Source organism: Temnothorax longispinosus, chromosome 10, assembly GCF_030848805.1.
Source record: "Temnothorax longispinosus isolate EJ_2023e chromosome 10, Tlon_JGU_v1, whole genome shotgun sequence".
Lineage (NCBI taxonomy): Eukaryota > Metazoa > Arthropoda > Insecta > Hymenoptera > Formicidae > Temnothorax > Temnothorax longispinosus.
The window spans coordinates 3,086,800-3,114,716 of NC_092367.1; the positions used below are offsets into that span (position 1 = coordinate 3,086,800).

The following is a 27,917-nucleotide window of genomic DNA, read 5'->3' on the forward strand; positions in this document are numbered from 1 at the left end:
GATTAATTAATTTCCGATAACGATTAAGTGTCCGCGTTGCGGCAAGGTGCGCCGAAGTATTTGTCAACGTTAAACGGACACTTACTTATTTAAACTGACATTACGCCCCCGGGCAAACGCGGTGGTGTCCGATTGTTGTTGGCGCAGGTCAGCTTTAAGCCCTGCACATACGTAGATATACGTACGTGCGCTTTCCGGACTAACCAAGGATCACGCGGGGGCGGGGGGGGGGGTGTAAGACGATTAATTCCGGTGAAATTGAATCGCTCGCGCTAATTCCCAAAAGACTCGTATTCCCGCCGAAAGTACGAGCAAGAGCTTCGAGAGGCGTCACGGGCGAAAATCGTACTCGCATTTCGAAAGTTTGCATGGACATTAATTTCAGTCGGCCCAATGACGACTTAATTCTCCGAACGTCAAGTAACCGACTCGCAAGATTGAAATCGGTAAGAATTCGAATGATTTTAACTGTCGCGAAAAACGTCAAACGTAAATAATTATTCTTTGCCATACAGTTATTTTATTATATCGTTATCTCTTATATTCTGTTAAATAAATGTTAAGTAAATTATCGGAGTATAAAGTTTGAAATTACTTTCATTGTGCAATAATAATGCAAAGAAAAAATGTTCCGTGCATAATCAAACACATTCGCTAATGAGTTTCGCGTTCTTTCATTTCATTAAACATCATCGCTCGTTTCCTCTTTGTTTTAACGTGGCGTAAACGATTTTCCCTGCAGAAAATGAACTTAATTAAAGTAATCGTCGCTGGCTAAACACTCCGATGGTTCCACTGCAACGAAATGACTGTACTTCACGAATACGCTGAAAGGAAAACCATGTGTATTTACTCAAGGCACGTGACGATGATGAAAGAAGACTATACCTTTCTAGTAGTTAACAAAAGCTGTACCGTACAACACTTGTAAGAAAGAGAGAGAACTATTGTTAAGAAATAACGTGCAATTTGTGACAGCCCGCAGATTCCATACTAATAATCTTTTAACAGGAGATCAATGACGAGATCGTAAAGAAGACACACGTCAAGCGGTTCGTAATTCGACCGGGATCGACGAGCAGCATCGACTCGATTCGCCGAGTATCAGGGTCCTTTGAGACTCGCCTTGATTGGCTTTCAATCCGAGTCTCGGCACGTTACGATATCTCCCAGTTGCAGCTTTCAAACGAACATCCACAAGCGGAGGTTCACGTTTGGCCTTAGGATTGACTTGCGCGATCGTGATCAATAGACAGAACGTCGAACGTCCTTGTATACGGCCGCGCGCACAGAGCGAGCGGGTCGCCGATTGCTCGAAACTTGGAATTGGGACAGGCATACCGGTATCTGCCGATTGACAAGCCGCACGCCTATATGTACATAAGCCCGCCGGACTGGGCAACCGATCGCTTCGGCGCATCCGGCGCGCTGCAATTGCAAGGAGTTGACCGACATATACAGAGTGTTCGGAGAGTAAGGAAAGATCGATCTTTATTTCGCTCTCTAAGGTGACAGTATCGAGTATCGTTTAAAGAGCTCTCACTTACAAGACTTACGTGTCGCAAGCGAGCTGCATTGAAATGATAAGCGTGGGATACTTGAAGAACTCACTTAAAATTAATAAGTTGAAATTTGAAACTTTAAAAGAAAAAATAAGTACATACGTTACTTGTAATGTAATCTCTCAAAGTCTTATGCACGCATGTAAAAATCGACAAATATACTGCACTGTCTGGAATTGGAGAACACTGGAGACAATTAATAGAGAAGCCTTTGTACCACTCGGCAGTTACCGATGCCGCCGTCCTTCAGAAGGGTTTGATCTCCTCCTATTGAGACACTCTATACGTAGCATGAGGTACAGAGGCAATCGGTCGGTGTAGCCGACTGTGTATCGTTGAATTGATCGTACATACGGGCGCGTATACATTTGCAATCTGTTGCCATTACCTTGATGCGCGAGTACCCTGTCATTCGCAAGGTGATACCTCATGTTACGGCCGGTCTTGTCGACACCTCACGAGATCGTGAGCAATGCGAGAGCGCGATATCCCGAGGTGCCGAGATACCGTAATGCGGAAGTCCGAGACTATTCCGCGACGTCGGTTATCCGATGTTCCGTGTCCGTAAGATAAGCATGGTGGATTGTTCAGCGGATTTTTCGCGAATAAAACGCTTTCCGCAAGATTGCACATGGTGACACGACGTGAGACAAAGACGCATTGATAAATCTGGAGTGCTCTGAGAGAAAAGTATACGTCAAACGGTCCACCAATTGTGGACTGATAAAATCTGATATTATTAATGAAGGTGTGTATTTAAGACATATATCTATAATAGCAAAATTTAAAATTGTTCAGTCGAAACGTAATGATCAAATTTACATTTTTCGCGTTGTTTGCTGATGTGTATATATTTAAGTAATGTATCACACATTATTTATAAATTAATTAATAAATAAAGAAATAAATATATAATATCAATATTTCCGTGAGAAATATTATTATAATATACACGAGATTTCCGTTCTCACAATATTCAATAACATTTTCAGTTATTTTAATTGTAATTAATTTGAAAAATTAATTAATTCCAAAATAAACAATTTTAATAACCGCTGATTTATTGAAAATATTTAATATTGTATTCACCGCAAACTATGAATGCGGTCGCATTAATTCGAAAATACTAGTCGAAGTGATACATTTTTTCTTTTTTCTTAAATAATTGAAGGAATCCCTATAATTATGCAATGGCAAGAGAAACAAAAAATTATGAGGGTAGAGCAATCTCTCTCTCTCTCTCTCTCTCTCTCTCTCTTACTCACTCTTTCGTTTTAGTGCACTTTTGGAAGTTGCAATCGGTTAGTTGAGATCTAGCGAGGATGCGAGATGAGTAGGAAGCAGACTGGAAATGTGAGCTGCCTTAACTACCTTCGAGGTAGTTAAGAACAGAGACGAACCTCGAGATTCGTAACTTTCGATCAGATTCGGAGTTGTCGACACTTGGCCTGAGTGTGTATGAGTTTCAGCCAAAGAGCGCGTATGTATATGTGCGTATACCATATCATTCCACTCACGTTGTCCGAATCGCTAATCGAGCAGAATTGAGGACACGAACGGGTGATAAGGCGCTAATAATCGGCTTAGTCGACGATTTCAATAAATCCGTGGAAACAGCAATCACACATACAACACACATACAACATCGCGCAATTATGAAATTCTCTCTACATCGTTAAGCCGAAGTTAAAGGATAAGCATAATGCCGAAAATAGAATGCATGTTACATAAAAATTGTCAAATTTTATTTATTATTAATTTTAATAGTTTGGTACGTAATATAATCAACAAATAATAAATTTTTATATTCTGACAAAATTCCAAACAATCATAATTATTATACAATATCGCCTCTTCTCGCGGCGGTAAACTTTAAATCTGTCATGTCGATCCGACATAAATTGAAGCGGAAGGCGACTAACGCTACAAAGGAGGAATCTCATGACAGAAATTTACGAGACGTGCCTTATTGAATTATCGTCGTCGCTACGAATTCTTCGGCGTGTCTCGAACGACAGAAGAATTCGCTGCGACGTGCAGCTTCGAAAATCAGTTCAGGTTTTTATCAACAGGATTGATGCGACACAATGAGAAGATCAGCTGTCACGTTTGCGAAAGTAACAGAAAGGAATTTTTCTGATTCGAAGAACATAGACGGGATCGGGTCAGGATAAATTGATAAATAAAGAAATCTTGTCACTATCAAGACAAGGGCCCCCCTTGCATGCCCCATGCACAGAATAAAAATTGAATAGATACACGGTCAGACAATACATTTACTTAAATTGAAACGCGTAAACTTTTATTATCTACCTGCATTTTCATAATTTTAATTTAATATTGTATAATGTATATAATATTACTTAAATTTGCCGGATCAAGTCCTTTCAAATAAGAACTAAAAATAACTTTAAATTTATAATGTAGGACTTGGCCGGACAAAATCAGCTATAAAGCGTTCACGCAGCTGGTTAAATGTCTGTTTCTTCAATTCGTAATCCTCCCCATAAAATATCCCGCGCGATTCTGCTTAGGTGGAGGCATTTCGATTGCTTCGGGTAGAGTCAGCGGGACGTTAAACTTCCTAACAGCAGTACTTTATCGCGTCATCGATAAATTCTAAACATCCACGTAAAAGAATTCGAAAGTTGCACACGCCAACAAGCCCCTCGACCGAAGATGCGCGGGCGCGCGCGCGCGAAAGTGCAGAACTTCGCAACTAGTTTTTCGCGAGTTCGGGGGGGAGAGGGGGTATAGCGCGTCAAAGACGAAAGTTGCCAAGAGCTTCGGCATTCCCGAGAAGCGCGAATCCCACGCCTCGCCGCCGAATTGCTCCCCGAATGTCTACCATTTCTCGTACTTCTCTCCCGTTTCGCGAGCAGGCACCGTCATTACTGCTTAACGAGAATTAACGGCCGTTCTCTTCCCTATTCTCTATCGATCCCGTCGCGTTACAAGACGCGCTAAATACGCTTTCCATAGCCGGATGCTCAATTAACTATAATGCATAGCTAAATTCGCTAAAGTCATCTCCGCATTTGTATAATGCGGGCAACTTGAAATTATTTCCGTGGTATTTATCCAGCTTGTGAGCACGAGATTAACATCCGAAAGTTCTTTAGCTATTAGCAATTTTATTAACAATCCATATTAATTCATTCCATGTCTTTTAAAAAAATAATCAAATATAAAAAGTTATATCAAAATGTCGGTTACGTATTTCAAAGTTCGTTCGATTTATTTGAAGCATATACCGCGATAAAAATTGCTTCGAATAAGTCCAGACCGCACGTCCGGCTAAAAACGTAAGCACTCGATATCAGTTTCAGAGTACATCGATTTAACTTAAGAGCTAGGATTGTATTGAATAAACCATAGTACGGTTCCGGTTTTAAACGCACGAACTGAGTGGCACTTGATGATGAATGAATGCTCAGAAGCAACCAACTAAGATGAGAGAGCTATGATAGAAGTGGCAGAGAAACTGATAGAGAATTATAGGGAATGTATGCCTCTGCTTATGTCATTCGTATCTAATATTATCGAACTTTCAAGGAGCATTTTACTTATACATATTCTTCCCTTTATCTGACTCGGATGATAGCATAAAGTAATATGATATAGATATTTAAAATAGTTTTCTTAAGCCCCAGACACAAAATTGCCGACAAAGGCATAGCACTGATACTCGGCTTCCGATAGATCGAAAATTTTGTCGCTGTCGCTATCGCTATCGCCTCGCATTGTGTCTGGGGCTTTACACATTAAGTTTCTGTTTAATCGGAAAATTTTCATCATACTCTTAATTATTATTTAAATCTGAAGGAGTAATATGTATATTTATGCATGTAAATCTTACGAGTACGTTGATGCTATTGTAATTTCTGGTATATATATTTAAATGTAATTATACATATGCAAAGATAATTATATCGTCAACGACATTCATGTATAATTTATATCTTATTAGACTAAAAAATCGTACGCATTGTAAAAAAAATTAATTTAATGTTAAATGAATTAAAATTGCAGAGGCAATTAAAAATATATGCATACTCAATAATCTTTTGTTCATTTTAATGTGCTTCGATTTTTCAAGTAATTAGGCAAAATTAATTTTGCGGAAGAGGGTAGAACAGATGAAATATGATCCGATCATCGGGAGGTTCGCTCTCTCGAAAACGAACAAATCGGCGATTGCCTGGCTAAAGCAGAAATATTCATGAATTAGTAGATTAATTAAGCGTTTCGACGTCATCGTGCGGTCTGAGCGATGGTTCAATATATTCGCGATAAAAGCAACACTGAGGAATGGAGTTATTGATCGATGAAACATCCGTAAGATAATTCGACTATATTTTATCTTTCCGGCTAGTATATACGATAAACTATCGTAATGAGATTGTTATGTTTGAGCGCTTTATTTTATAATGCTATGACGAGTTGGTGCATTTTTTATTCTCGCAAAATAATACAAAGATGATGTAAAATGTAAAATTTTATATATTCAGTACTGTAGAGTAATGAATTTTAGTGCCTTAGTTCTTATTATTATGCTTCTTTTGATTAATTGAACGATTTTCAACTATGAGCTTGATAGAAGAATTAGACAAATCAAACAGTTATCTAAAAATCATATTTTTGTGATTTTTAAAACTGCTCGAATATTTATACGTGTTAGTGTACGAAGTAAATAGACAAAATATTGACAGCCGGATGTCGATATAATACTGTTAATTTCCAATAATGTTGACAAAAAATCTCAAAATTTAATCTTGAAAATCAGAGATTAAAATACCCAATCGAATTTTTATTAAAGAAAAACCGAATATAGATTCATTGAAGAATTCGATACAATAAAAATAATATTGTAAGGGCTTCAATGTGATTAACATTGCATATCGTATTGACGAAGAGATCAATAACATTTAACATTTTATGAAAGAGAGCGATAAATTCTACGGTCGATCGGTCTCTGGTAAATGCACAATAACGTTTGCAATTCGTTCTCCACCGCGATTTACAATGTGTCGCACTCTTTTCGAATGCATGTCGAGACATCGCTTGCATGCAAACGCACATCACGCACAGCCGCACATTACAAAAGCCTGGTGCAGATAGCATTGACACGTATTCATTGATATAAAGCACAATTTCGTCATTCAGGATTCGTTACCAAATATATTTTATCAAATGTGCATGTGCGAGATGTCTATCATAATAATTTTTTAATCATTACAATTTTTGTGTTAATTAATAGGCAGAAAATATCAGAAAAAAAGATTTATCAGTTTTTAATTATCTACATACAAGTAATTTTACAAATAACTCTTTTTTTTTGTTAAAAAAAACCCCAAGATAGTTTAATCTTTTCTAACAAAAATAAATTGTTTTCGATGGATTTGAAAAAGATATAAAAGCAAATTATCTGAAGTATGAGAAGAATAATGAAAATTATTTACTACAAGCTTTCATAAGTTGTATATGGATGCAGATATTGATTGCATCTCACAAAGAAGCGTTGCAAATTGACGATCTCTTAAGTCCTCTCATTTATAACACACTTTGATCCTCGTAACACCTCAAGTCACCCTGTCAGTGGCCTGAAAGCCAGGCTTTGTCGGTAACGAAGGTACAAAGCGTGACAGGAAGTCGAAAGGAAGTTGACTCTCTGAGACTTGATGCACATCCGTAGAAGACATTTGTAACATCTCCCCAGCGAAATTAAACACGACTTGAAACGGATATCCTTTGCATGCTTCGCGCGTTTGCAACGTCGCAAAAATTTAAAGTATTGTGAAAATTTGAAGTATTAAAAATAATATTCTGCTTCTGTTAATAAAAAAATAAACTATCAAAGATAGTTTCTAATATTTCTATTACATATATTGCACTTGTAATCTAATTATTTTATATGTATGGTAATATAACTCGTCAAAATAGGAAAATTATATATAAAAATTAATAATTACCAATTTTTTATTCTAATGTTAAAGTTTATTAGATAAAATGCATATTAATATAATTCGGAAATTACGAGTAGAAACATTATCTTTAATTAAGTTAACATTTTCGTAATCAAATTATATGCAGTAAAGCAACGAAAAGTCAAAGTCAATATAGTTTCAAACGTCTGCAACAAGAGATATCTTCTCAGGCATCGTTGCAAGTACCGACGTGCACATTGATGTATGTCGAGGATATTTGCAGCTTGAGTGTCGCGTTTGTGACATCGTATTTGCATACGAGAATATATATCGTCAGTCGTGAAGCATCTGGATTTATCCAAAAGCAAAACGTTTATGGCAGTCACATATTTTGGATGTATATCATTTGTTTTGTCACTGATTGTGAGCTTTCATCAATTAGCGTGTTTAATTGTCGAGCTTTAAACATTTCTCGTTATTCATTTGTTATTCATCATTAAATGTTTAATTACACAATTCTTTTTAACAATATGCGTCAAGTAACCTGCAACATTTCTCAATTTTCCACCTTTCGAGATGGCTGTTCTATAAATTTACATTTATGTCATTGACTTCGCGTTATTGAACCGCGTTATTGAACCGCGTAAATTACACTAAAATGTACTTTTTCCACCATTGTGTACCAGACGCGATATTATTTCGCGTAGATCACGGTCTCGGATTATTCCCTCTCTCGATCCCTTGGGTAAGCCTATACGCGCGAAAGAAAACGCGCGCGCGCGCCTAAGAGAAAAGTTCTTTATAATTCCCTTAAATCCAGTTTATGATCAAGTAGACGTAACACGGCTACGAATGAGGACAATAACATTTATTAAGTTTGCGGATTTTCTCAATCCCGATGAAACTCAACTCTCTCGTCACGCTGAATTTGCACTGTTATTTTTTTTTCTTATTGCAATGCGAAATTTAATATGCTTCCTAGAACCTGCAGAGTTATTAAGTTATCATTTTAATTGCAATGCATCATTTTAGACTCTTTAGACTTAACTTTATGTCCCGCGCAAGTACTTTATCTGCAGCGAATTACTTCATTTTCCTCCCGACGATCCCCAATATTGCTTCATAAAAATAATTTTCGCCGCAACGCGTCCATTTCCGAGCAGTGATTCGTATCGCCCACTCGAGCGGCCACAAAACAAACAGCCAGCCGCGAGATCCTCGAGCGGCCTGCTCGCAACGATAGGGCGATATATTTCAACAAGATTCTTCTCTTCGCGCGCACGATGAACGCTTATTCCCGTTACCCGTACGTACTCCTTTCGCTCGATCTAAGGTTATTAACTCACCTATACCATATTAAAGCCCGCCTTTCTTTTCCTGGATATATTTCCGCCCCGTTTCCCATTCCGCGCTCCTGATATATCGTTTTCCTGGAAAGTCGCGGGGAATTACGGGGGGGTTGGCAGTTAAAGAGGAGGACAGAAGGTCGCGGGAGCCGACACGCGGGAGGATGCCTTTTCTAATTTCCTCGGGAAAGATAAATTCGGTGCCGCGAGAGCTGCCTGTGCATGAGGCACACGTGCGTTTCAGTAGTCGTGTATACGCGCGGGCGGCCTCTGCACGCTCGCCAGCGCTACAAATGTAGAAGAAAGAAACGAAGATCCGATTCGATTCATGGCCCGCACGCCCTGGTATTTTCTTAATACAGCAGGCGACGCGTGACGTATTGTGACGTGGAAAATAATTGAAACTCGACCTAGCGGCTCCACAGACGGTGGCACGCTATAGGAGCGATTGTAAATGTGGTACCCGGGTACCGAACGGAAACTCGCGAGCGGTAAATCTACGTTGTACTCGACTTCGATGCTCTTACATTCGTCGATTTTCAATTTCTTGCCTCGTCCTCTACTCTTCAAGCAAGAAGTTCCCCTCCAGTCCACGCCTCCGATTTTCATATCTGCCGAAATATGCACGATATGTATATACGACGGAAGAACGAACTATCGATTCATGTTGTAATATTCAGACAAAATAATGAAAAATTCTGTAAAAGCTGTGTTAGTAAAACAATCACCAAAGGTTGGAAAAATTCGTATTTACTCTCGAGCGAGAAGATGAAATTACGTCGTATCTTCTATTACGAAATAACACTTTATGTTCCGAGATAGTGACGAAATGTCTCTGCCGATGCGAAATGGCTCTTGGCTTGTAAGTGCACGAATGCTATTGAGAATAAACGTACGGTAAGAAAATCCAAGGAACTCCGAGGAAAAGACAATCTGCCGAGTAGCGAGAGGAATAAGTGAACGAATACAGAACAACGATATATTTTGGCGACGACAGTTCGATTACTTCTCACGCCTTGCGGCTCACGGTACTACGTGCTCGTATTTTAACCGACTCATTATCATCGGATAGTTAATGGCCGACCATTTGGCACCGTACATTAGAATGGCAACGATAAGGCTCTCGCGTGCGACGTGGGCGTATTACTCGACGTGTACTACTGAAGTTTAGCTTCAGTAGTTACTGAATACCTATATGGCATCGCTCAAGAGTGCAATGACGCTTACACCTGCGAGAAGTTTAACGTTAATTTCAAAATCGAAATAAAAAAATATCCTATTATTTAATTTGAAAAGATATATATTAATTTAATTTAATAAATAACTAAATTTATTTTAAATATTAATTTTTTGTTGACTTCTCTAATAATTTTATTAAAGTTATGTGCGGTGATATTCTACAAATTAACATATTCTACGAAGAGTTAACATAAAATAAAGTTGAATATATTAAAGGCATACACGCATTGTTGAATGAGTCGAGTTTAATGAGTTTATTTTCACATATGTTAGCATAAAGCACGTAATTCGCATATATGCATGTAGCAACTCACGAAACATCAAAGTTTCCTAATTAACAACAACTTTTCGTAATTACGCCTCATTCTCTGTATATATACCAGAAGAGTACCAATAAAATATTTGAAACTTATCGATGTTTTGCGTTCTCTTTAAAATTTTCAACATTATTATTTCTATAATATTTAAATATCATTAAAATGAAATCTCTAATGCAGTGCATCAGATTTTTATCTGTATTGAAAATAATTTTGACGAAGCAGCAATAGTCGCGCATTAATTTCCTAGGATATCATTACAGTATGCACAATTTGCGATGACAGCGACTCATTTCAGTTGAATTAGAAGCAATTACGGTGCACATTAGTATCACCGCTCAAAGCCGAAATAGGAAGATTATCAGCGACGCACAGCGCGTCAATTGATAGGCGCATTTCGCATTTGATAATCACCCGCGAATTCCGTTTGCGGTAAGCCTCAGTCTAAATCCTATAACAAACGGATCCCTGCCTGACATTACCGTTCAAATTTACCCTACCCCCATCGGATTATCGATATTCAATGGAACGTGAGGCATTTAATGTCTCGCAGACAGGACAAGGTACATAAGGGCTATTTTTAGATACCACTTATCTGAAAAGTCCATTGTTACCGGACTATCTGAAAACTTGTGGCAAAACTCATAACATCTAGGTATATTAAGCTATCTAATCCAAATTATCAAAATATAAAAAATTTTATATGAAATTAATTAGCTAATTATTTGCTATTTTTTGCTTTTAAAACTAATTTTTTGTTCCAGCTATTAAAAATTACTTTTAAAAGCTTAAGATTAAGCTATCCAACCATTGTAAAAAAAAAAAAAAACATGTATACCTAAGTCAAAGCAAAAAGTTAATAATACCAAAATTATTTGCTATTTTTTGCATGTGTGTCGAAATTTGTTATTTTAACACAAAACAGTAGTATTCTAACTCCATTGTTTCAGTTAAATTAACATTGTTCGAGTTAAATTAACGACATATTAGGGGTATTTAAATAAGTTAAAGTTTAACGGTTTGACAGATTATGTCGGGTTAAAGTCGAGTAAAAAGTTAATTAATTAACTTTGGGCGCGCTACTCTTTAAGGTTATGCAAAATACATAAATGACACATTAACCTATCACATTAATCTTTGGGTTAAAAGTGTAAAAATTAACTTTTTACCCGACATAACCTGTCAAACCGTTAAACTCTAACTTATTTGAATACCCCCATTAAATAGAAGGAGTGGCCTTATAGGAATAATTAATTTAACAGTGTATAAAAACCACCATATGCACGAGCTATAAATCTGAATCAGCTTAGTGTTAAAATAATTCAAATTTTACAAAATTCTATATTCTTTATCTTTTCGTTCAACAATAATAAAAATATTGATAATTAAAATAAACTAATTTTTAGATAAACTTTGAATTTAAATAGAATTTTATCGCAAAATATATTTAGAACTGAAATAGAATAACACAATCTTGGCGACAAACGATTAACGAACAAATCTCCGTGCTTTGCAAACTATGCAAGATACTAGAGTTGTGTAACTAGTCGCAGTTTATCGGAAACGAGTATGTTGCTTAGTCTGAATTGTTTCAAGGCGAACTGCGTTGCTCATAGTTACGCGCATACTGCCGGTGTGCGATTATGCGATTTCGTGGTTCCGATAGAGTCTCAACGTTATGACGTTACATTCCGAATGTAAAGGCATCAGAGATACAATTGCTGCAATTTAACTGTATCGCGTACCGCTTTCAACACTCATAACTGATCTAATTTGACTTTGATCATTGCACGATAAATATTTTAAAGTAACGATAACACATAAAGCAGATATCACATAGTAGTTGCTGATTGTTGCCAACTTAATTTAGCAAACATTATTATTTAAGTAATTTAACAAACTATTATTTACGTTTAACGTTGGAATAACGTTTAATTTCGCTTCGCTCCGAGGGGAATAACAACAAAAACTCGTCAACATTACATACCATCATTTTTTACAGAATATACCTCATATTTTTTACAGAATTCAACTCGCATGTAATGAAAATTACACGATTATGTTCTGTAACCCTTTTCTTTAACGATCCTGTGTGCCTGACAGCAACAATTTACTACGGAACATTCGTCGAGGAAGAACGCAGGGGAATAAGGGATGAAATAAAGAGCAATGCTTTAAAAGCCGGTAAACGTGACGCTTTCAAGCTGCATGCGCGTCCATCAAGGTTTATTTCTCGTTTTCGTCGTATACACGTTTTCGTGCAAAGTCGACACGTCGTGTGGAGAAGTAAAATCTAAAACTCAAAATGCTGGTTGACAGTTGTTCGGCGCTTTGCATATTTTCTCATAGAGTTAACACTTATTAATATGCTAGTATGCAATTATTTAACTTTAACACACAATGGTTTTAATAATACTGTTTCAATCTGGAAGATATATCCAAAAATTATATCCGTTGCGCGTATTTTTCCTTTATAAAACATTTGTTGTTTCAAAATATTTATTAAAAGCACATATGTTTGTTGACTGACTTTTTTAACTATATTTTTCTTCTCGTATTTTTATACAAACAGATACTTTGAAGCAATAAAATCTAAAAGGACAAAAAAGCTATCGGTCCTTGCCGTTATACTGATCCATTGATCCCCGTTTCATGTCATGGTGTAGAAAATGGCGCGCGGCGACGGTGCCGGGATGAAAACGACGAGAGGTGGCTGTGGAGGGTGCGCGATCAACTGACAAATGTCTACGAACCGCAAACAACGAAGGTGCAGGGTCAGGTGTTAGGGACGTTCTAACTTTTCTTTACATCGATGTTTTTCCTCCGGCAAAGGGTACATTCGCGTCGTGCAGCGCAATGTTCCAAACGTCGAGTGCCAGTGGTAAAACTTTACGGGTGAGCGAGCGACATTTATAGTTCGTTCGTCAGACAATGCGGTTGAAAATCAGTCGTTTAAACGCCGTTGTAAATTATTCATGGCTGGTAAAAGCTCTGTTTAATTTACGACGGATCAATCTACGGTACAAGACGAAATTGTAAACGACAAATGCCCTGACGACTACGTGCTTCGCATCGAATATCACGTATAATCTCCGTGTTTTGAATTCGATGATTTTAGAAGCAGTTTAGTTATACGTGTGAAAATTGAATTATCACGGATTTTAATATATTATCGAAATTATTATCGGGATATTTACATATTTCGTGGGATTTAATATCCTTTACCAAGTAATCAAATGAAGAAATAAAAATTGATTAAAATTATTTTAAGAGATCTTTCGTTTTATTCACAATCTTATGATTTTTAAGAATGATAAATTTTATATTGTATAATTTTTTTTCTAATTAATTGGAGATGGTAAATATATGAAATGTATTATATAATCTTTGTTTCAAAAAGATCACGCCTAAATCTACGACTAAGTAGTCTTTATTAAGAAAAGATCGCAAGTGTTTTGCACATGGTCAGAGTTGCATCGCTTCAGCGTGAAAAATTCAGCCTAGCTGCCACACAAAGCGGCGTTTTATACACATATCCGCGAGGGGATTCCTTGGTACGCCTACGACACAAAAGTGATTTTGACTCCCAGCGAAGAGAGAAGTTTAAAGGCAAAATCGCGTATGTCGAGGAGCAAAAGGAAGGAAATATTCCGATTGTGTCGATGGGGGTGGCGCGGTGGATTCAGAGGATAGAAAACGTCCAGCTACCGCCCCACGGAATGTTCTGGAATAAATTCTCGCATTCCAGTGTGTTGGCCGATGTGTTGGCAGGGGTCGAGAGGTGGTCGTTCAATCGAACGGACCGTTGCTCGCCATCCTCTGGCCTTTACCCCCTGAGAGTCGACCGATGCCGAAGGGTGGTCGCAATAAGGGATGACATTCTCTTACGTCTGGAACAAAGGATGGGCACGCCGCGCCGTGCCGCGCCGTCCAAATGTCAGGAAGTTCCATTATGCCTTGCAGTCTGTCTAGAAACCTCGTCTAGCGAAGCGTATAATACACGACACTGTAATTGCGAAGCGTATGCACTCGCGCGTGACAATATAGAACAGACTTACCGAATTTTTATTTCAACAGAGAACTGTAAAATCAATTTAAAAAAAAATAGATATTATTATATAATATTTCATTTAATCAACGAATTAAATCGTTTTTCGCTAAATTCGATGAACTGCACATTTCGCAGCATCCGCAATTATTCATTATCGATACGGAAAATTTATTGAATATTTAGTGGGGGGCTTTTTAATTAAATAATCAAGCAGAATTTCGAATATCAGCAATATTTTACGAACAGAGATGTTTTATGAATTTCAATGAATATCTAGCTAGGAAATATTGTCACGTGCAATGATTTGTATCATATTTTATAAATGCTTCATCAAATTTGTATAACGTCATATATGGCTCACATTACTAGGTTTTAAATCTTGTTTCTCATTTTGCTACATGCGTAATTAAAGAATTAGATGAATAAATAGTAAAAACCTGAACTCTTCGTACCAGGTAGATGCGATATTTCAGTTATTATTTTCATGCGCGAGACGGGAATGGGAGGAGGATCGTAAGTTGCGAAGTATTAAAAAAAATCGCTGCAATATTTAAGAAATATTCCCGGCGGCATTATTCGCCGGGGGAAAATCTCGCGAGAAATTACGCGCGTAGCGCAAAGATAAGTAAAAGTTGTTTTTGAAAACGAGACTTATGAGGCCTCCGGTTGTTAACGTAGCCTGGCAGAAAGTGTTCAATTAATCATTAATATCGCCGACGCGCGGCGGTGGCCCGCCGCGCGGATACCGGCGCCTCCGTTAAGTAATGACATAATTTGCAGCTACATAAACAAGGCTTACCGTGATTTAGATGCGCGCGGTTTTGCAAGCGAAATACGTGCGTTCTCGCTACGGAAATGCATTGCGGCGCACTATATGGAAACGCGTGGAAATTACATAATCCCATCGTAAATTGATTTGAATACTCCGCAAAATGTGATGTTTTTGTAGTATTTTATTTTTATTAACGTTCACCAATGTTCGTCTCGTTCGCGATATGTTAATTTTGCGAAATATAAAAATTTTCGCAACATTTTATTTATTTCAACCTTGACGCGCTCGTAAAATTATTTTAAATAACTCATTTTATCTCCTCATGCTCTGCTTCGGTGTATTCTTTCAACAATTCGTACAAAAACAAATAACATACATAATTCTCATTGTTAGTAACTCCTATTCCTTTAATATAAACCTCTTTCTGTGCAGATATTACTATACGCGAAAGCGTGCTGTAGCACCGATGTGAATTCGATCACCATCTGTGCTTTTTCGCGTCGTACATTACTTTTTTTCCCAGAGAAATCCCGTAAAAAGACTTTCTGCGCGACGCGCAAACATGTAGATCAGTTCCGTACGACGAATAAAACGCGAGTTTGACTTACGGTCGGAAACCGCGCGGAATGCGATCGGAGGGCGGGGAGGTGGCAAAGGCGAGAGGGATGATAGAGAAAGAAAATAGAAAACACTCGCTCCTTCGGAACTCCCGTTTTCTACGAATTCGACAATCCGTTTCCCAAGCTCTAACGAGCGCCAATATTTGTATCCGTAAATCACGTCCCAATATTTGCCTCCACGCCGGCAGCAACATTTCGCCCTTCAGAAAGTTTTTCGCGTTTTCTCTAACTTTTTCTCTCCTCGTCTATAATAATTCCGCACGTCAATAACATGTTTATTTCCAAACATTTTTATTATATTTCAACGTACGCTTTTATATCTACTTGTTCACATTTGTAATAATTTTATTAACTTTCTATACACAATAGTTCCACTATGAATTATTTTTGTAAAATTATGTTAATTTTTAACGTCTTTATTTTAATATTACTCTATCATCGGACGCTGTTTAATCAATTATGTACTTGGAATCGAAGTCGCGTACCGTGCTATATTCACGGCAATAAAAAGAAATTTAAAGAATTTTTCAGAACGCGCTGAACAACGTGGAAAAAGTTGACCCCGTGGGATGGAGAAAAGATGGGAAGAGAGATGAAATTCCGTACGGTCAAAGACGAACTTGAGAAGGAAGAGGGGATGGCATTATTAATTATTCTTGGCGTAGTTTGGACTTCGGAGAATGAAACAAGAGACTCGTCTTAGATTATCGCCCCGACTGCCGACGAGAGTTCTATCATACGATCTTCTTTTTGCCATTCTCGGGCTTAATTAACTTCGAATCGCGAGACTAAGAAACGAGGGAAGCGAGGAGGAGGTAGACATCAGAAGATGCACGGGGGAGTTATGAAATTTCGATGACGTCGCGTCTCTCGACGCGATTTCTCGAAACCCGAAGGACGAGGTCCTTCATCCATCGTCACGAGATAGGCTTTAATGGCCGATTAAACGTAGAATGGCTGATTACATTAGGGATGGCAATTACAGATCGAAAGTTTTCGAGGGCGTCTTATCTGCGAACCGATGAGAGAAACGGAATTCGCCTTTGTTCGTCTCACCGCTATATATTGAAATCTTTTAATTACCTACTTAAGATCGGCGACGATCGCGATGGCTAATTATAAGTCTCCTCGATGACGTGTCTTACCTGAAACAGAAGAGATAGTTTTTGTTAGTGGAAATTGATCTAAAATATTTTTGCGAAAAGAAGCACATTGTGTAATCTCAATACGTGCTTCGTTAAATTTAAAAAACGCAGGGTATAAGATGTTTATTGCTATTTTTAATAATGCGAACGTTTAATATGATACATTGTTCAATAAGTTACTCGCAATGTTTCAATCATTGTTAAACATTTTATAAAATTTTTGTGTGCAAAATTTTCTTGCTGAGATATACCAATAGTATATATGCTTCTATACCAAGTGTGTAGAAGAAATGTCCGTTGTTACTGTTGAAAAAGCATATGTCTAAAGAGCAACGTCTAACAGTCACGTGCCATGTTCGATTTAACAATTTTGCTCGACATGTCAAGTGACTGTGCTGTAAAAGTTGTCGTGAAGTCAAGTTCGTACAACTCGCAGCTTTACTACGCCATTTGCTGCATGTTTTATTACCGATCAATCATAGGCAAAATATATTTTCGAATTGCACGCGTAGAATTTTTATAAAGCGTTTTTGGCGACAATAACATCTGATTTCAATTTCTCACTTCATCATTTATTTATTTATTAATCGAATATATTAATATTACCAATATTGCTGTCTACCTACATTTAAAAAAATTATTGCTCTTTACTCTCTAAATCTGAATCGGTGAAGTACTGCTGAATCAGTGAATAGTCACTGATTCAGATTTAGAGAGTACAGAATTAATTACAACGCAACAAAATATATAGACATAAATGGAATTAATAGTATAGTAAGTATACTAATTTACATATAATGGCTTTTCAACCAATTCAATCTTTTCAGATTCAATTTCAATCCCATAGCGATGTCACAAATTCTCTATTAACTAAAACAATACAAAATATTTATAAGTTAATAAACAGAAATGAAGTTAAAGTGGAGAGATAAACAAGAAGATGATATGGTAGGACAAGACTGCTCGAACTTAGAAGGCACCGCGCAGTATATACATATATACATATACGTAAACCCCTCTGGAGTTTAATAAACCCTCGAATGCTCGTCGCTTGATTCCTTATAAAATCCGCTACTGCAAAATAATTGCTTCAAGAATATTAAAAAGGCACGTATATTGCTTCCATATTTTGCGATAAAATATTTCCTAATGTTATGACTCTATAAAATGGGTAATAAAATAAATACATTACAGGTACTCCACGATAAAATATTTTCTATTTGTGGTTAACTGAATGTAATCGATTATATAAAATCTAATTAGCACATTCTTTTAATATTTTTTAACAAGAATTTCTATATAAAATACTAAAAATATATTTAAATTAATATGTAATTAATTAGCATAGATATATACATGTGTAAATAATTAATATCAACAAATTCATTAAAATACATTACACATAAATACTTACGCATCCGTGAATTTCAATTAATAATTGGTTAATCATTATATTCACGATATTTAAGATATTATAATTTCACCCTCTTGGATTTTAATTAAAAAATCTGAAATCTCGTTGTGCCCTTCTCAGGTAATCCACATCAAAGTGCAAAGCTTGTCACGGGGGATAAGAAAAAAATGGCAAAAATAATATCCGCCTAATAGCGCAATCAATAGGAAATCTTTACGTCCTTTCTGTATTCGCGAGCGAGTGTTAGTTTGAAAATGACAGATGAGGGTAGCTTTGAAGTCTTAACGGTGAGATTTTTACGAATCATCGATGTCAAGTTAATCTGCCTTTGAGCAGCTTGAAGAGAAAGAAAATTAGCAGAAAAGAGAGGGAGAGAGAGGACGGCGAGCTACATAAAGGCTTTGGACGTAACCGGATGGCGTGCGGAGTTAAATGCACTCCCCGGTCTTTTTAAATCCATATCCACCTCGCGAGAGAGATATATATGCCAAGAAAGTACCGAAGCGCGCGCGATCATCTTTCTACGATTTCTTCACGGAGTGAACAGGTTCGTAAGCGTTTTCTCTTTCGTGATGTGTATCATCGTCACGATGTCCGCCCGACGTTTCCGCTATCGCTCGCGTAAACTACTTCATGCAACGATAGTGGACCATTTGCGAGATCGATGTTCTGATCTGAAAAACGTATAGAAATCAAGCGCAAGTCATTTTTTACGTAATATAATAAATATAACGGACCTCTCTCTATATATAAATCTATTTAATTTACGTCGAGCTGGATTCAAAAGTGTAATTTTTGCGTGTTATAATTACGTAAATTAAAGCTGTTGTTGCAGACAGCAAAAATAATGTTAAACATGTGGTGGACCCAGCGAAAAGTCCGGTGTATTCTCTGAATAAATTTTCATCTGAATATTGTTTAATGTGTGTCAGTTAAAACAATTTCACATATGAGGAAATTTTGTTGATAAAATTAGATGTTGAGAAATGAGAAATAATGTTCTAGAGTTATTGCTGTTATGCATAATAGCTCGCGTGCTTTGTGCAAAATTATCTTTTTAAATAACGAAATATTCGCGATGTGATTGTTTCATTGTCAGAGTATACAAACAGCGTTCACAATTGTTGCTTCATATAAGAATCATTACGCTCCAAAATTCCGAGGATATGCTTTTTCAATGTTTCTAGATCACTATATATAATGCAGGCGTCACCGTCACTTCTCGCTCATTTTCTTCGCTCAAGTTAATTTAATCGTTCCCACAGAAGATTCCGTGCTATTCTCACGTAATAGTTCAGTTCCCGTGGAAACGGCCGTTTCGAAAAAAAATACGACGTCAGTCGTGAGAAACGTCTTCCCATTTTACGAGCGGCGAACATTCGGGAGACCTTTGATCGTGCCTCCTAGACTTCGATAACGTATTTGCTTGTCGCCGAGAACCCACGCATTTTCAATGAATAAAGAAAATAGAAAGATCTCTAACCAAATGCACCTATAGTGTCCCGAGCAACCACTTTCGGTCAGAAAATAGTTTGATGAGTATTTCCAACTCCAACGTGGTTTTCAAGCGCACAGACCATATAAACGCCACAAAGAAAACATCGTGACACTTGTAAGCTCCTCTCGATTTTAGCATTCAACAGTCTGCAAGATTCTATTCATCCGATCTCAGAATGCCCATTTTTTTCTTATTATTTTTTCTACATTGTTATTCGCCTTCTTTGAGATTCGAAACGCATGGTCGTGACGACTTGAGACAAAAAGTTCAAATAAACGAGATCAATTTCATAGAACAATGCTTTGTCGAAAGTTAAGAATTCGCAGTTTTTATTTAAGTGCTGGCTTTATTAGATAAACAAATTAGTGTTATGAAGCTATAACAAATTTCATAGATAAAGAGGAAACAACTTTATGTATGTGTAAATGGTAATGCGGATAAAATTTTACTACCATCTAAACGCTAGAGTCAAATTTTAAATCCTTTTAATAATACATTAATCAACTTTAAATTTGTTAAAGTATATATTTATTATAAAAATTAATTTTTAACCATCTAAATTTTTTTACCATCTCTACTAAGATAAGAAAACATATGTTGTCTATAGATGGCCGACACTGTTTGATCTTAAATTGCCAGCTGCTCGAGTGAAGTCAAACTAAGCTTAGAGTGCCTTGCGGGTGGCAAACTTGGGCAAGAGAGAACTTCCACTTAGTAAGCATGCTAAAAGAAACTTCGTCGCGAAGTTTTTCTTGCAGAGTAGAAGGTAAAATGACGAAAAATGTCTTGGCTGTGAGTCTTATACGATTGATACAATTTTTTCTAAATATTAATATCTTTTTCTTATAAAATTAAAAAAATAACTTTACTCGAGAATTTTAATATTCTATTTTAATTAAAGTTTTTAAGACTTTTAAATTTTAATACAATAAAAATCTCAATTTATTTCTCATAAGATATTTTTTAAAATTTTCAATTATCTTCTACTGTAATTTATTATAAAAGTCCTATATAACATTATATAAAAATAAAAAAAAAATATATATATATATATATATATATATATATAATTTTACAAGCATTTAATTTTATATATAACAATTCAGAAAATAAACAATTTATAAAGATAATATATTGTTATTAAAACCGAACAAAAAGAAGGAAAAGTTGAGATATAGGGACGTCGTCTACTATTACTTTTTATTTTACTGCAAGGATTCGGTTTATCTGCAGCGCAATCAACGGAGACAGCAGCAAGCATCTCCCTTGGAATTAAAACTTCAGAAAAGATATCTTTCTAGATGTTTCGTAATCTTTGCCAACGGTAAGGATTTTGTTTTAATAGGACACTTTAATTCTTTCTATCTTAAATTGCATTAAAATGTTCGTGTAGATAAACTGATAAAATTCAAAATTTCCACTTCGTTGATGTTGAAACGTACATAAAACTAACAAATATAATTCTCTATCGAATTATTTTAAATATTACATAATGTCAAGGAAAAATGGTTTATATCAACAAACCTTGGAAAATGTATTAATAAGATAAATTTATTATAGCTTGAATGATGAGTATTTTATTAGCGCCATTCGTATTCAGTAACGCGAATCAGGATCACCAGGCTAGCGTAAAAAAATTTTTTAGGGGATTGCGAGATTTAGCGTGAGTTAATTTGCTCCCTCGGCTCCCATCCTACTCTTGCGGATAATTGTTGGAATGCGCGCGGCTTACAGACTCAAAGTGCATGGAAAAAGCGGGGGGCGTTTACGCTTCTTGCGGCTGGTGCATCCCTCCATGAGCTCGTTGCAACGCGGATATAAAGCTACCTCTTTAATCTCCGCCGTCGCACGGAGTCAGGGGTATACTTCGTGGGGCGTTTATTGTCGGCAAATGACACGCGCACCGTTAGGGCGGCGTAACTCCCTTGTCGGGGATCTGTAATAATACGCTTACATATATACGCATACGTTTTTACGTCACAAATTTCACGGCGATAAGTCGGCTGCCATTCACGCAAAAGATCCCGCGAAAAATGTATCCCCTGTAGGGGTAAAGCACAGTAACTTTTTCCACAGCTGCGGCGGAACTGCACAAAGTTTTGCAAGAGTGTAGAAAGTATAGCGGACACAAAAAAGAATGAACGGATGAATTCTAAAAAGAGAATTGCGCACTTCGGGTGGTTTCGAAAGGGGCAATACCGCGGCCTTCGTTTTTATTGTAATATCCTTATTGCGCCAAGTTGAAATGCAAGTTGCAATGTAGATATACCAAAACCAGAATATATTTTTCTTTCCACGTATAGTAACAGGAAAAAAATTCTTGAACCGTATTCGATCGTTCATCCAATGTGTATCGTTTATTTGTAATGTCAAAATAATCAACACCATGTGATATGGTATATAATCCCCTTTTTTACGGTTTAGGTAATTCGTGATGCGCTGTATGCTCATATCGCCTCTATTTGCGCGTGGGTATTAATAATCGATTTTTGATACGCGATTAATGATTAACGTATACGCGATCTATGACCGCATAATTTTGTGAACAGTTTGAACGTATAATTAATGCCGGAAGCGTAATACGTGATTAGAGGAATACGTGTTTCGACGGTAAAATTTCAGGCACACAGGTGCATACTTGCGGTGGAGTTTAATCATGCATGGTAGTCGTGCTATAAAAACAACGCCATACGGTGCGCGGTACTACAATTGCAGAAATGCAGTAGCATGCACAATATACATATAGTATGCACATTCACATATACGTATACACGCAGCCGCATACACGATTATTGGTCCTTTAAGGGCAAACTTTATGCGCAGAATTTTTATCCGACGTGTGAGCAACACTATAAAAATATTGTTACGTATTGCGAGTTTCTTTTTATTGCGGCAAACTAAATTTATAATTAAAAGAGAACAAGAGATTTTTTTTAAATTAAAATAATAAATTTCTACAAATTACGCAATTTCGTATATACTTAAGAAATCTTTCGCCGTAGGGGAATTAATTAGAGAATCTTATTTCACAGAGTATTATATCGCGTCCAATATCGATATTTACAAGAAATAACGCCGGTAATTTCTTATTGTAAGCAAGAAGAATTTTTTTTCCAGGCATTCAATTTGTGTGCGTAATTAATTTTCTTATAAAATATTTGCAATATTGGAGGAACGTGATTATCGTAAGTCTCTCCGGTTTGGAGAATTCGAAAAATTTCGGGACGTTCGTCTTTTTAAATTTCAGCCACGAATCATGCGGAAGGCGAAGGGGTCGTCCCGAGGATTAACGAGACGGGCGGTGGATCTCGAGGAAAATTTTATTACGTGCCAGAGCTGTAATATGTCTCACTTCGTTGAACGCCGCGATGTTCTTGTGCCAGATATGGTCGCTTGTTTAAGTACTTGTTTAAGCAAACTTCAAGTTTAATTAATATCTATAAAACTGTGCAGATGTAAATATATCTTGATGAAACCAGTGCCCCGATACTAAGTAATAAGTATTAATCCAGTATAGGTAGTACATATTGACGTAGTCTAAATATTTGGTGTAATATTCATGGTTGAAAAGCAGAGCGAAATTCATCAAGCAACAGTGTATAAGATTCGCCGAATATGTTCTAGATCGCTAAATTTGATCTAAATGGATCGGGATATAATTTAATAACGTGAAGTGAGGGTTGTACCCAGCGTGCTCTCCCTTGTGATCGATTTATCCCCGCGTTCGCGTTATAGATCGATGCGCATCGCCGAATAGCACGATTCCCGTGGGGCACCCCGTTGCCCAGAATAGAGGTAGCAAACGAGTCGAAATTTTTCACGGTCAATGGACACCTTTTTCCAAACGGGTGCGGCAAATGGCGCGCTAACGATCACCAGTAGAATCGGATCGGGGATGCGAACAGCTTTGTCATTTAGCGGAGGTGGTGAAAACAGGGATCGCTGAGTTTCAGGAAAACTTGACTGGTTAACGGTCCGATACAACGCGCAGAGTAATCCATTATTTTCTGCTTGCAGATTCTGAATATCACTATTTTCGAAAATTTGACTATAGGAATTATAAAAAAAGAGTATGAATAAATTGCTTGTGTGCGAAAATTTAAAGCTCCTTTTCTATGTAAAATTTTTTATTATAATTTATTTTCTTTATTTATTATTAATGTAATTTAATTAATATGTATTTTTTAGATACGTATTATTGCAATTATCAATTTTAATACGTAAACATTAATATATTATAAATATCATATTTTTCCTGCCTCGATTTGATTAAACCTATTTTACAAGGAAGATATTGTAATATTCGACACAGACCGGCAATAAAGATTATTCGTAAAGAAATCATTGCAAAAAACCTATTTTATTTACCTACTCATCTCTTCAAATAATGAGATTAAATTATCAATTTAATTACTCGATTCTTTCAATATGCACTTCTCTCTTGAAATATTATATTTTATTATTTTTCATCCAATTACAAAGAAATTATAAAATTTTATTTTTAAACAAAATTAGTGTCAATTTAAAATTTTTAATAAGCTATTTTCTTCAGTGTAACATGTATATCTATATATCTAATGCATGTAATAGTTTGTAATTTTTCAAATATGCAACAATTGTGGATTTTGGCATTAAAAGGCCTGTTAGACACAAGCGAGGAGGCTTTTCAACGCAGGGGCAGAATCAAACAAGCAACAAAAACCAAAAAATTCTGTGGAAGAGAAGAGATTGGGGTGCCGGATGTGATAACGTGCCCTTTATTCGTCAGAATCGTCCTACAGCAAAAGCTGCAATATCCGGATAATCCACGGGATGCACGCAGTGCCAATCGAAGCGCGGAAGGGTAGGAAAAAACGGCGGCGGGGGTGAAAGTTTTTCTGTGAATACGCATGTTCTCCCTCTTGGGATGAGGCACGAACGTGCGGTCGAGATAGAGGGGCTATGTTGGGATGAATTAGCGAATGTAGGGGACAATCGACCGACTTTGGTGCAAACATCACGGAATTTCAATGGACACATTGGCCCAGAAAACCGATTTCAGTTCATCTCCCCTATTTTACTTTTGTTTTTTTTTTACTCTCGTGTTTTGAAAAGCCGGAAGATTGGGATTTTTAGCCCATACCCGACACGTTGTTGCGGCTCGGAGAGGCCTTCTACCGAACGAGCTCGCCGTTTTGATAACACGATTGTAAACAGGCACTCTAATTTACAAGCGTAATTGTTTTAACGTAAATTTATTAAATGTTCAAACAAAGTGCACGACACACACACACACACACACACATAAATATAAAAATACACACGCACATATCTTTTCTCTCTCTTTCTTCTAAAAAAGATCCAATGGTTTCTACTTTATTGTAAATGTACACTATTGTTCATCATCAAGGCGCTACGTAGCACTCGTAGCTGATTATTATTTAGTCAGACAACTGTCGATAATCATATGGATATCCTCTCGCATGTCGGTTCTTACTCCGCTGGGACGTTGCATGCTTCGGTACCACTTATGCAATCACCATGCATCGTCGCATTACCATACAGCAGACGCTCGTATGCACGCATACACACGTCGGGATAAGAGAGATTCCATGTCTCTTTGCGCTCAATCACTCAAAATGATCCGGGCTGCTTCGTCAAACTGTCACACCGTATCTACACGACACCCAGCACGGTACACGTCGCTACGCGACGGACCCGGGTGTTTGCAGTGTAAACGACTTATCTGCTTATGTGCTATTGACATCGTCAAGTGGCTCCGGCAAACATGTGATGTGCGTAGTCCAACGTACGGAAATTTGCACTCGACACTTTAAAGATTTGCGGAGCAAAAGCCAACGAAGGTGAAGTCGCTTACTGATCCGGCTTTAACACCGTGAATAAAATTCCTTGGAAATGACAGTAAAAGTATTATTACGTATGCAAAATATATAAATATGCACAAATAACATTTTTAAAAAATGTGTCAAACAAAATGCAGAAAATAATAATATTAAAATAAATAATACATATAATTGCGACAAATAAAATACTTCTTTTATCTAATTGTAAGTACCAAGTTTTTGTATTTTTCGTCAATAATAAACTAATTTTTCTTATAAAATAATCTTATGTGCGGTAGAAAGTTAGTTTCAAAACACTGAGTCTGTGTAATCCTAGTAATTTCACAATTCAGAACTTAACGAGCACAATTCAATAATGTGCACATCGAAATCTGTACTAATAAGCGGAAATCTCATAGAACGTACTTACTGCAACGTCATGGTAATGCGGTAACGTTGCTTCATCGTGGCAATATCAAGCAATATCAAAGCGATTGCAGCCTAATTAGTCTTGCCTTTTTGCCTATCTGCATTGTTAACGAGCGCGTACTGCTTCTGATTTGATAACGTTACAAAGAGTTGAGCTCGACTAGAAAGATTTCCCAAACAAGGCATCGTGGAATCGAGTTTTAAAATAATTCGCACATAAAGAATGCTTGCGAAAAATGAAAATTTACGAAGCACAGAAACTCGCTAATATCACGCCAAAGCGGATAGAATAGTTCAATTGGCGACTGAAATTGGAATAATCGTATATGTAATTCCGAATCGATGATAATAATGTCCATCTAGAACGATGGGTACAGTTATATATTGCATTGATGACACACGTTTTCCTATCTCCAAAATTGATAGCGATGATTGTCAATAAGGCAAACCTTTACCTCCGAAAATTGGGGATCATCGAAGCGCTATCCGTCAACATTGACGATGAACATAATCGGTACGCTGGATTCTCACCTGCCAGATCCGAATACAGACAGACTATGATTAACATTAATATACGTCAATCAAATAACACTCATATAGCACAATACTGATTTAAAAATAAACGAAAAGTGTAAAAAGGAACACATAACTTTGTTAAATACAGTATATATTTACTCGATTTTCTTCAAATATACCTAGGTAAATCCGACTACAATAGAAGAAATGGTTTAAAAAAAAGCTTTCGATGTAAAGCCGGTGAGAATCAATCCGCATCACAACCACGGGTCGTGAGCAACTTAACCATTAACACTACTATTTGTCAAAGTTGAACTTGTAGTTGAACGAGTAACGAAAACCTATTAAAACAAACTGTGACCGCATAGAGTGAGGGAGAGTGGACTACTAAAACCGACTGCTACCGCAGACTACGTTGGACAGCTGTAAAAATTGGCCAGTAACCGCAGGTTGACCCGAGACGTTACTACCTGTCAAAACTGACCACGACCGCAGGCGGTGAAAGACGTTACAATTTGTCAAAGATGATTTGACCGCGAATGGTACGAGACGCAACCATTCGTCAAAACCGACTGTTGCCACACCGTCGATGTAATATACTGCTAGAGCCTACATATTATCGCCATATAGGATAATTCTGAGCACGCTATGATAAAATCAATTTTGTGAAAGTCAAATTATATTTAAAGGCAGTTAAAATCAATTTTCTTTCTCTATATAAATTTGTGCATACCAATCATCTGACTTACATTTGTGTTTACTCTTGCGTCTATATTTAAATAAGATTAATGATCGTATAATATCGACGAGGTACTCAACGAAAGTTTCTACAAATGACTCACTGAATCGCATTTGCTCTCTACAAGTGCAATAGGCAGAACGGAATATTAATGATCGCTGGAAAATATATTCTGTGACTCCAACAACGTCGAACTAAAATGATAAATCGTCACGAGTCTGGGATTATTAATCCTTGACGGGCGGGTATTATTACTTCTCACAAGTTTTAAAACTTGTGTATTACTCTTATTTCGCAAATATATTATGAGAATAGATACTACTACACATTTTCAAATAAATACAAACTTATTGTTTAAAAAACCGGAATATCAAAAGTTAATTATGCGACGGTGGTACATTGTCTAAAGCGAGTCTAATATAGCTTTAAATTAAGATTATATGCGTAGAGCGCTAACCAAGCACAATCGGCTGATTAAATTCCCATTGTCCATATTCTCACGGTGAGTAATTTCGGCGAT

At 36.8% G+C, this 27,917-nt stretch overlaps 1 protein-coding gene and 1 long non-coding RNA gene across 4 annotated transcripts in view; both read right to left on the bottom strand.

The window, feature by feature from the left end:
• Window positions 1–27,917, bottom strand: part of Pgant2 (polypeptide N-acetylgalactosaminyltransferase 2) — a 186,836-nt gene that overhangs the window by 61,836 nt on the left and 97,083 nt on the right. The window lies entirely within an intron of this gene.
• LOC139820072 (uncharacterized) lies at window positions 13,822–27,038 on the bottom strand. Its single transcript, XR_011733892.1, has 3 exons — window positions 26,598–27,038; window positions 16,918–16,979; window positions 13,822–14,281 (listed from the first exon to the last, which is right to left on the bottom strand). It is a non-coding gene; the product is annotated as an uncharacterized lncRNA (long non-coding RNA).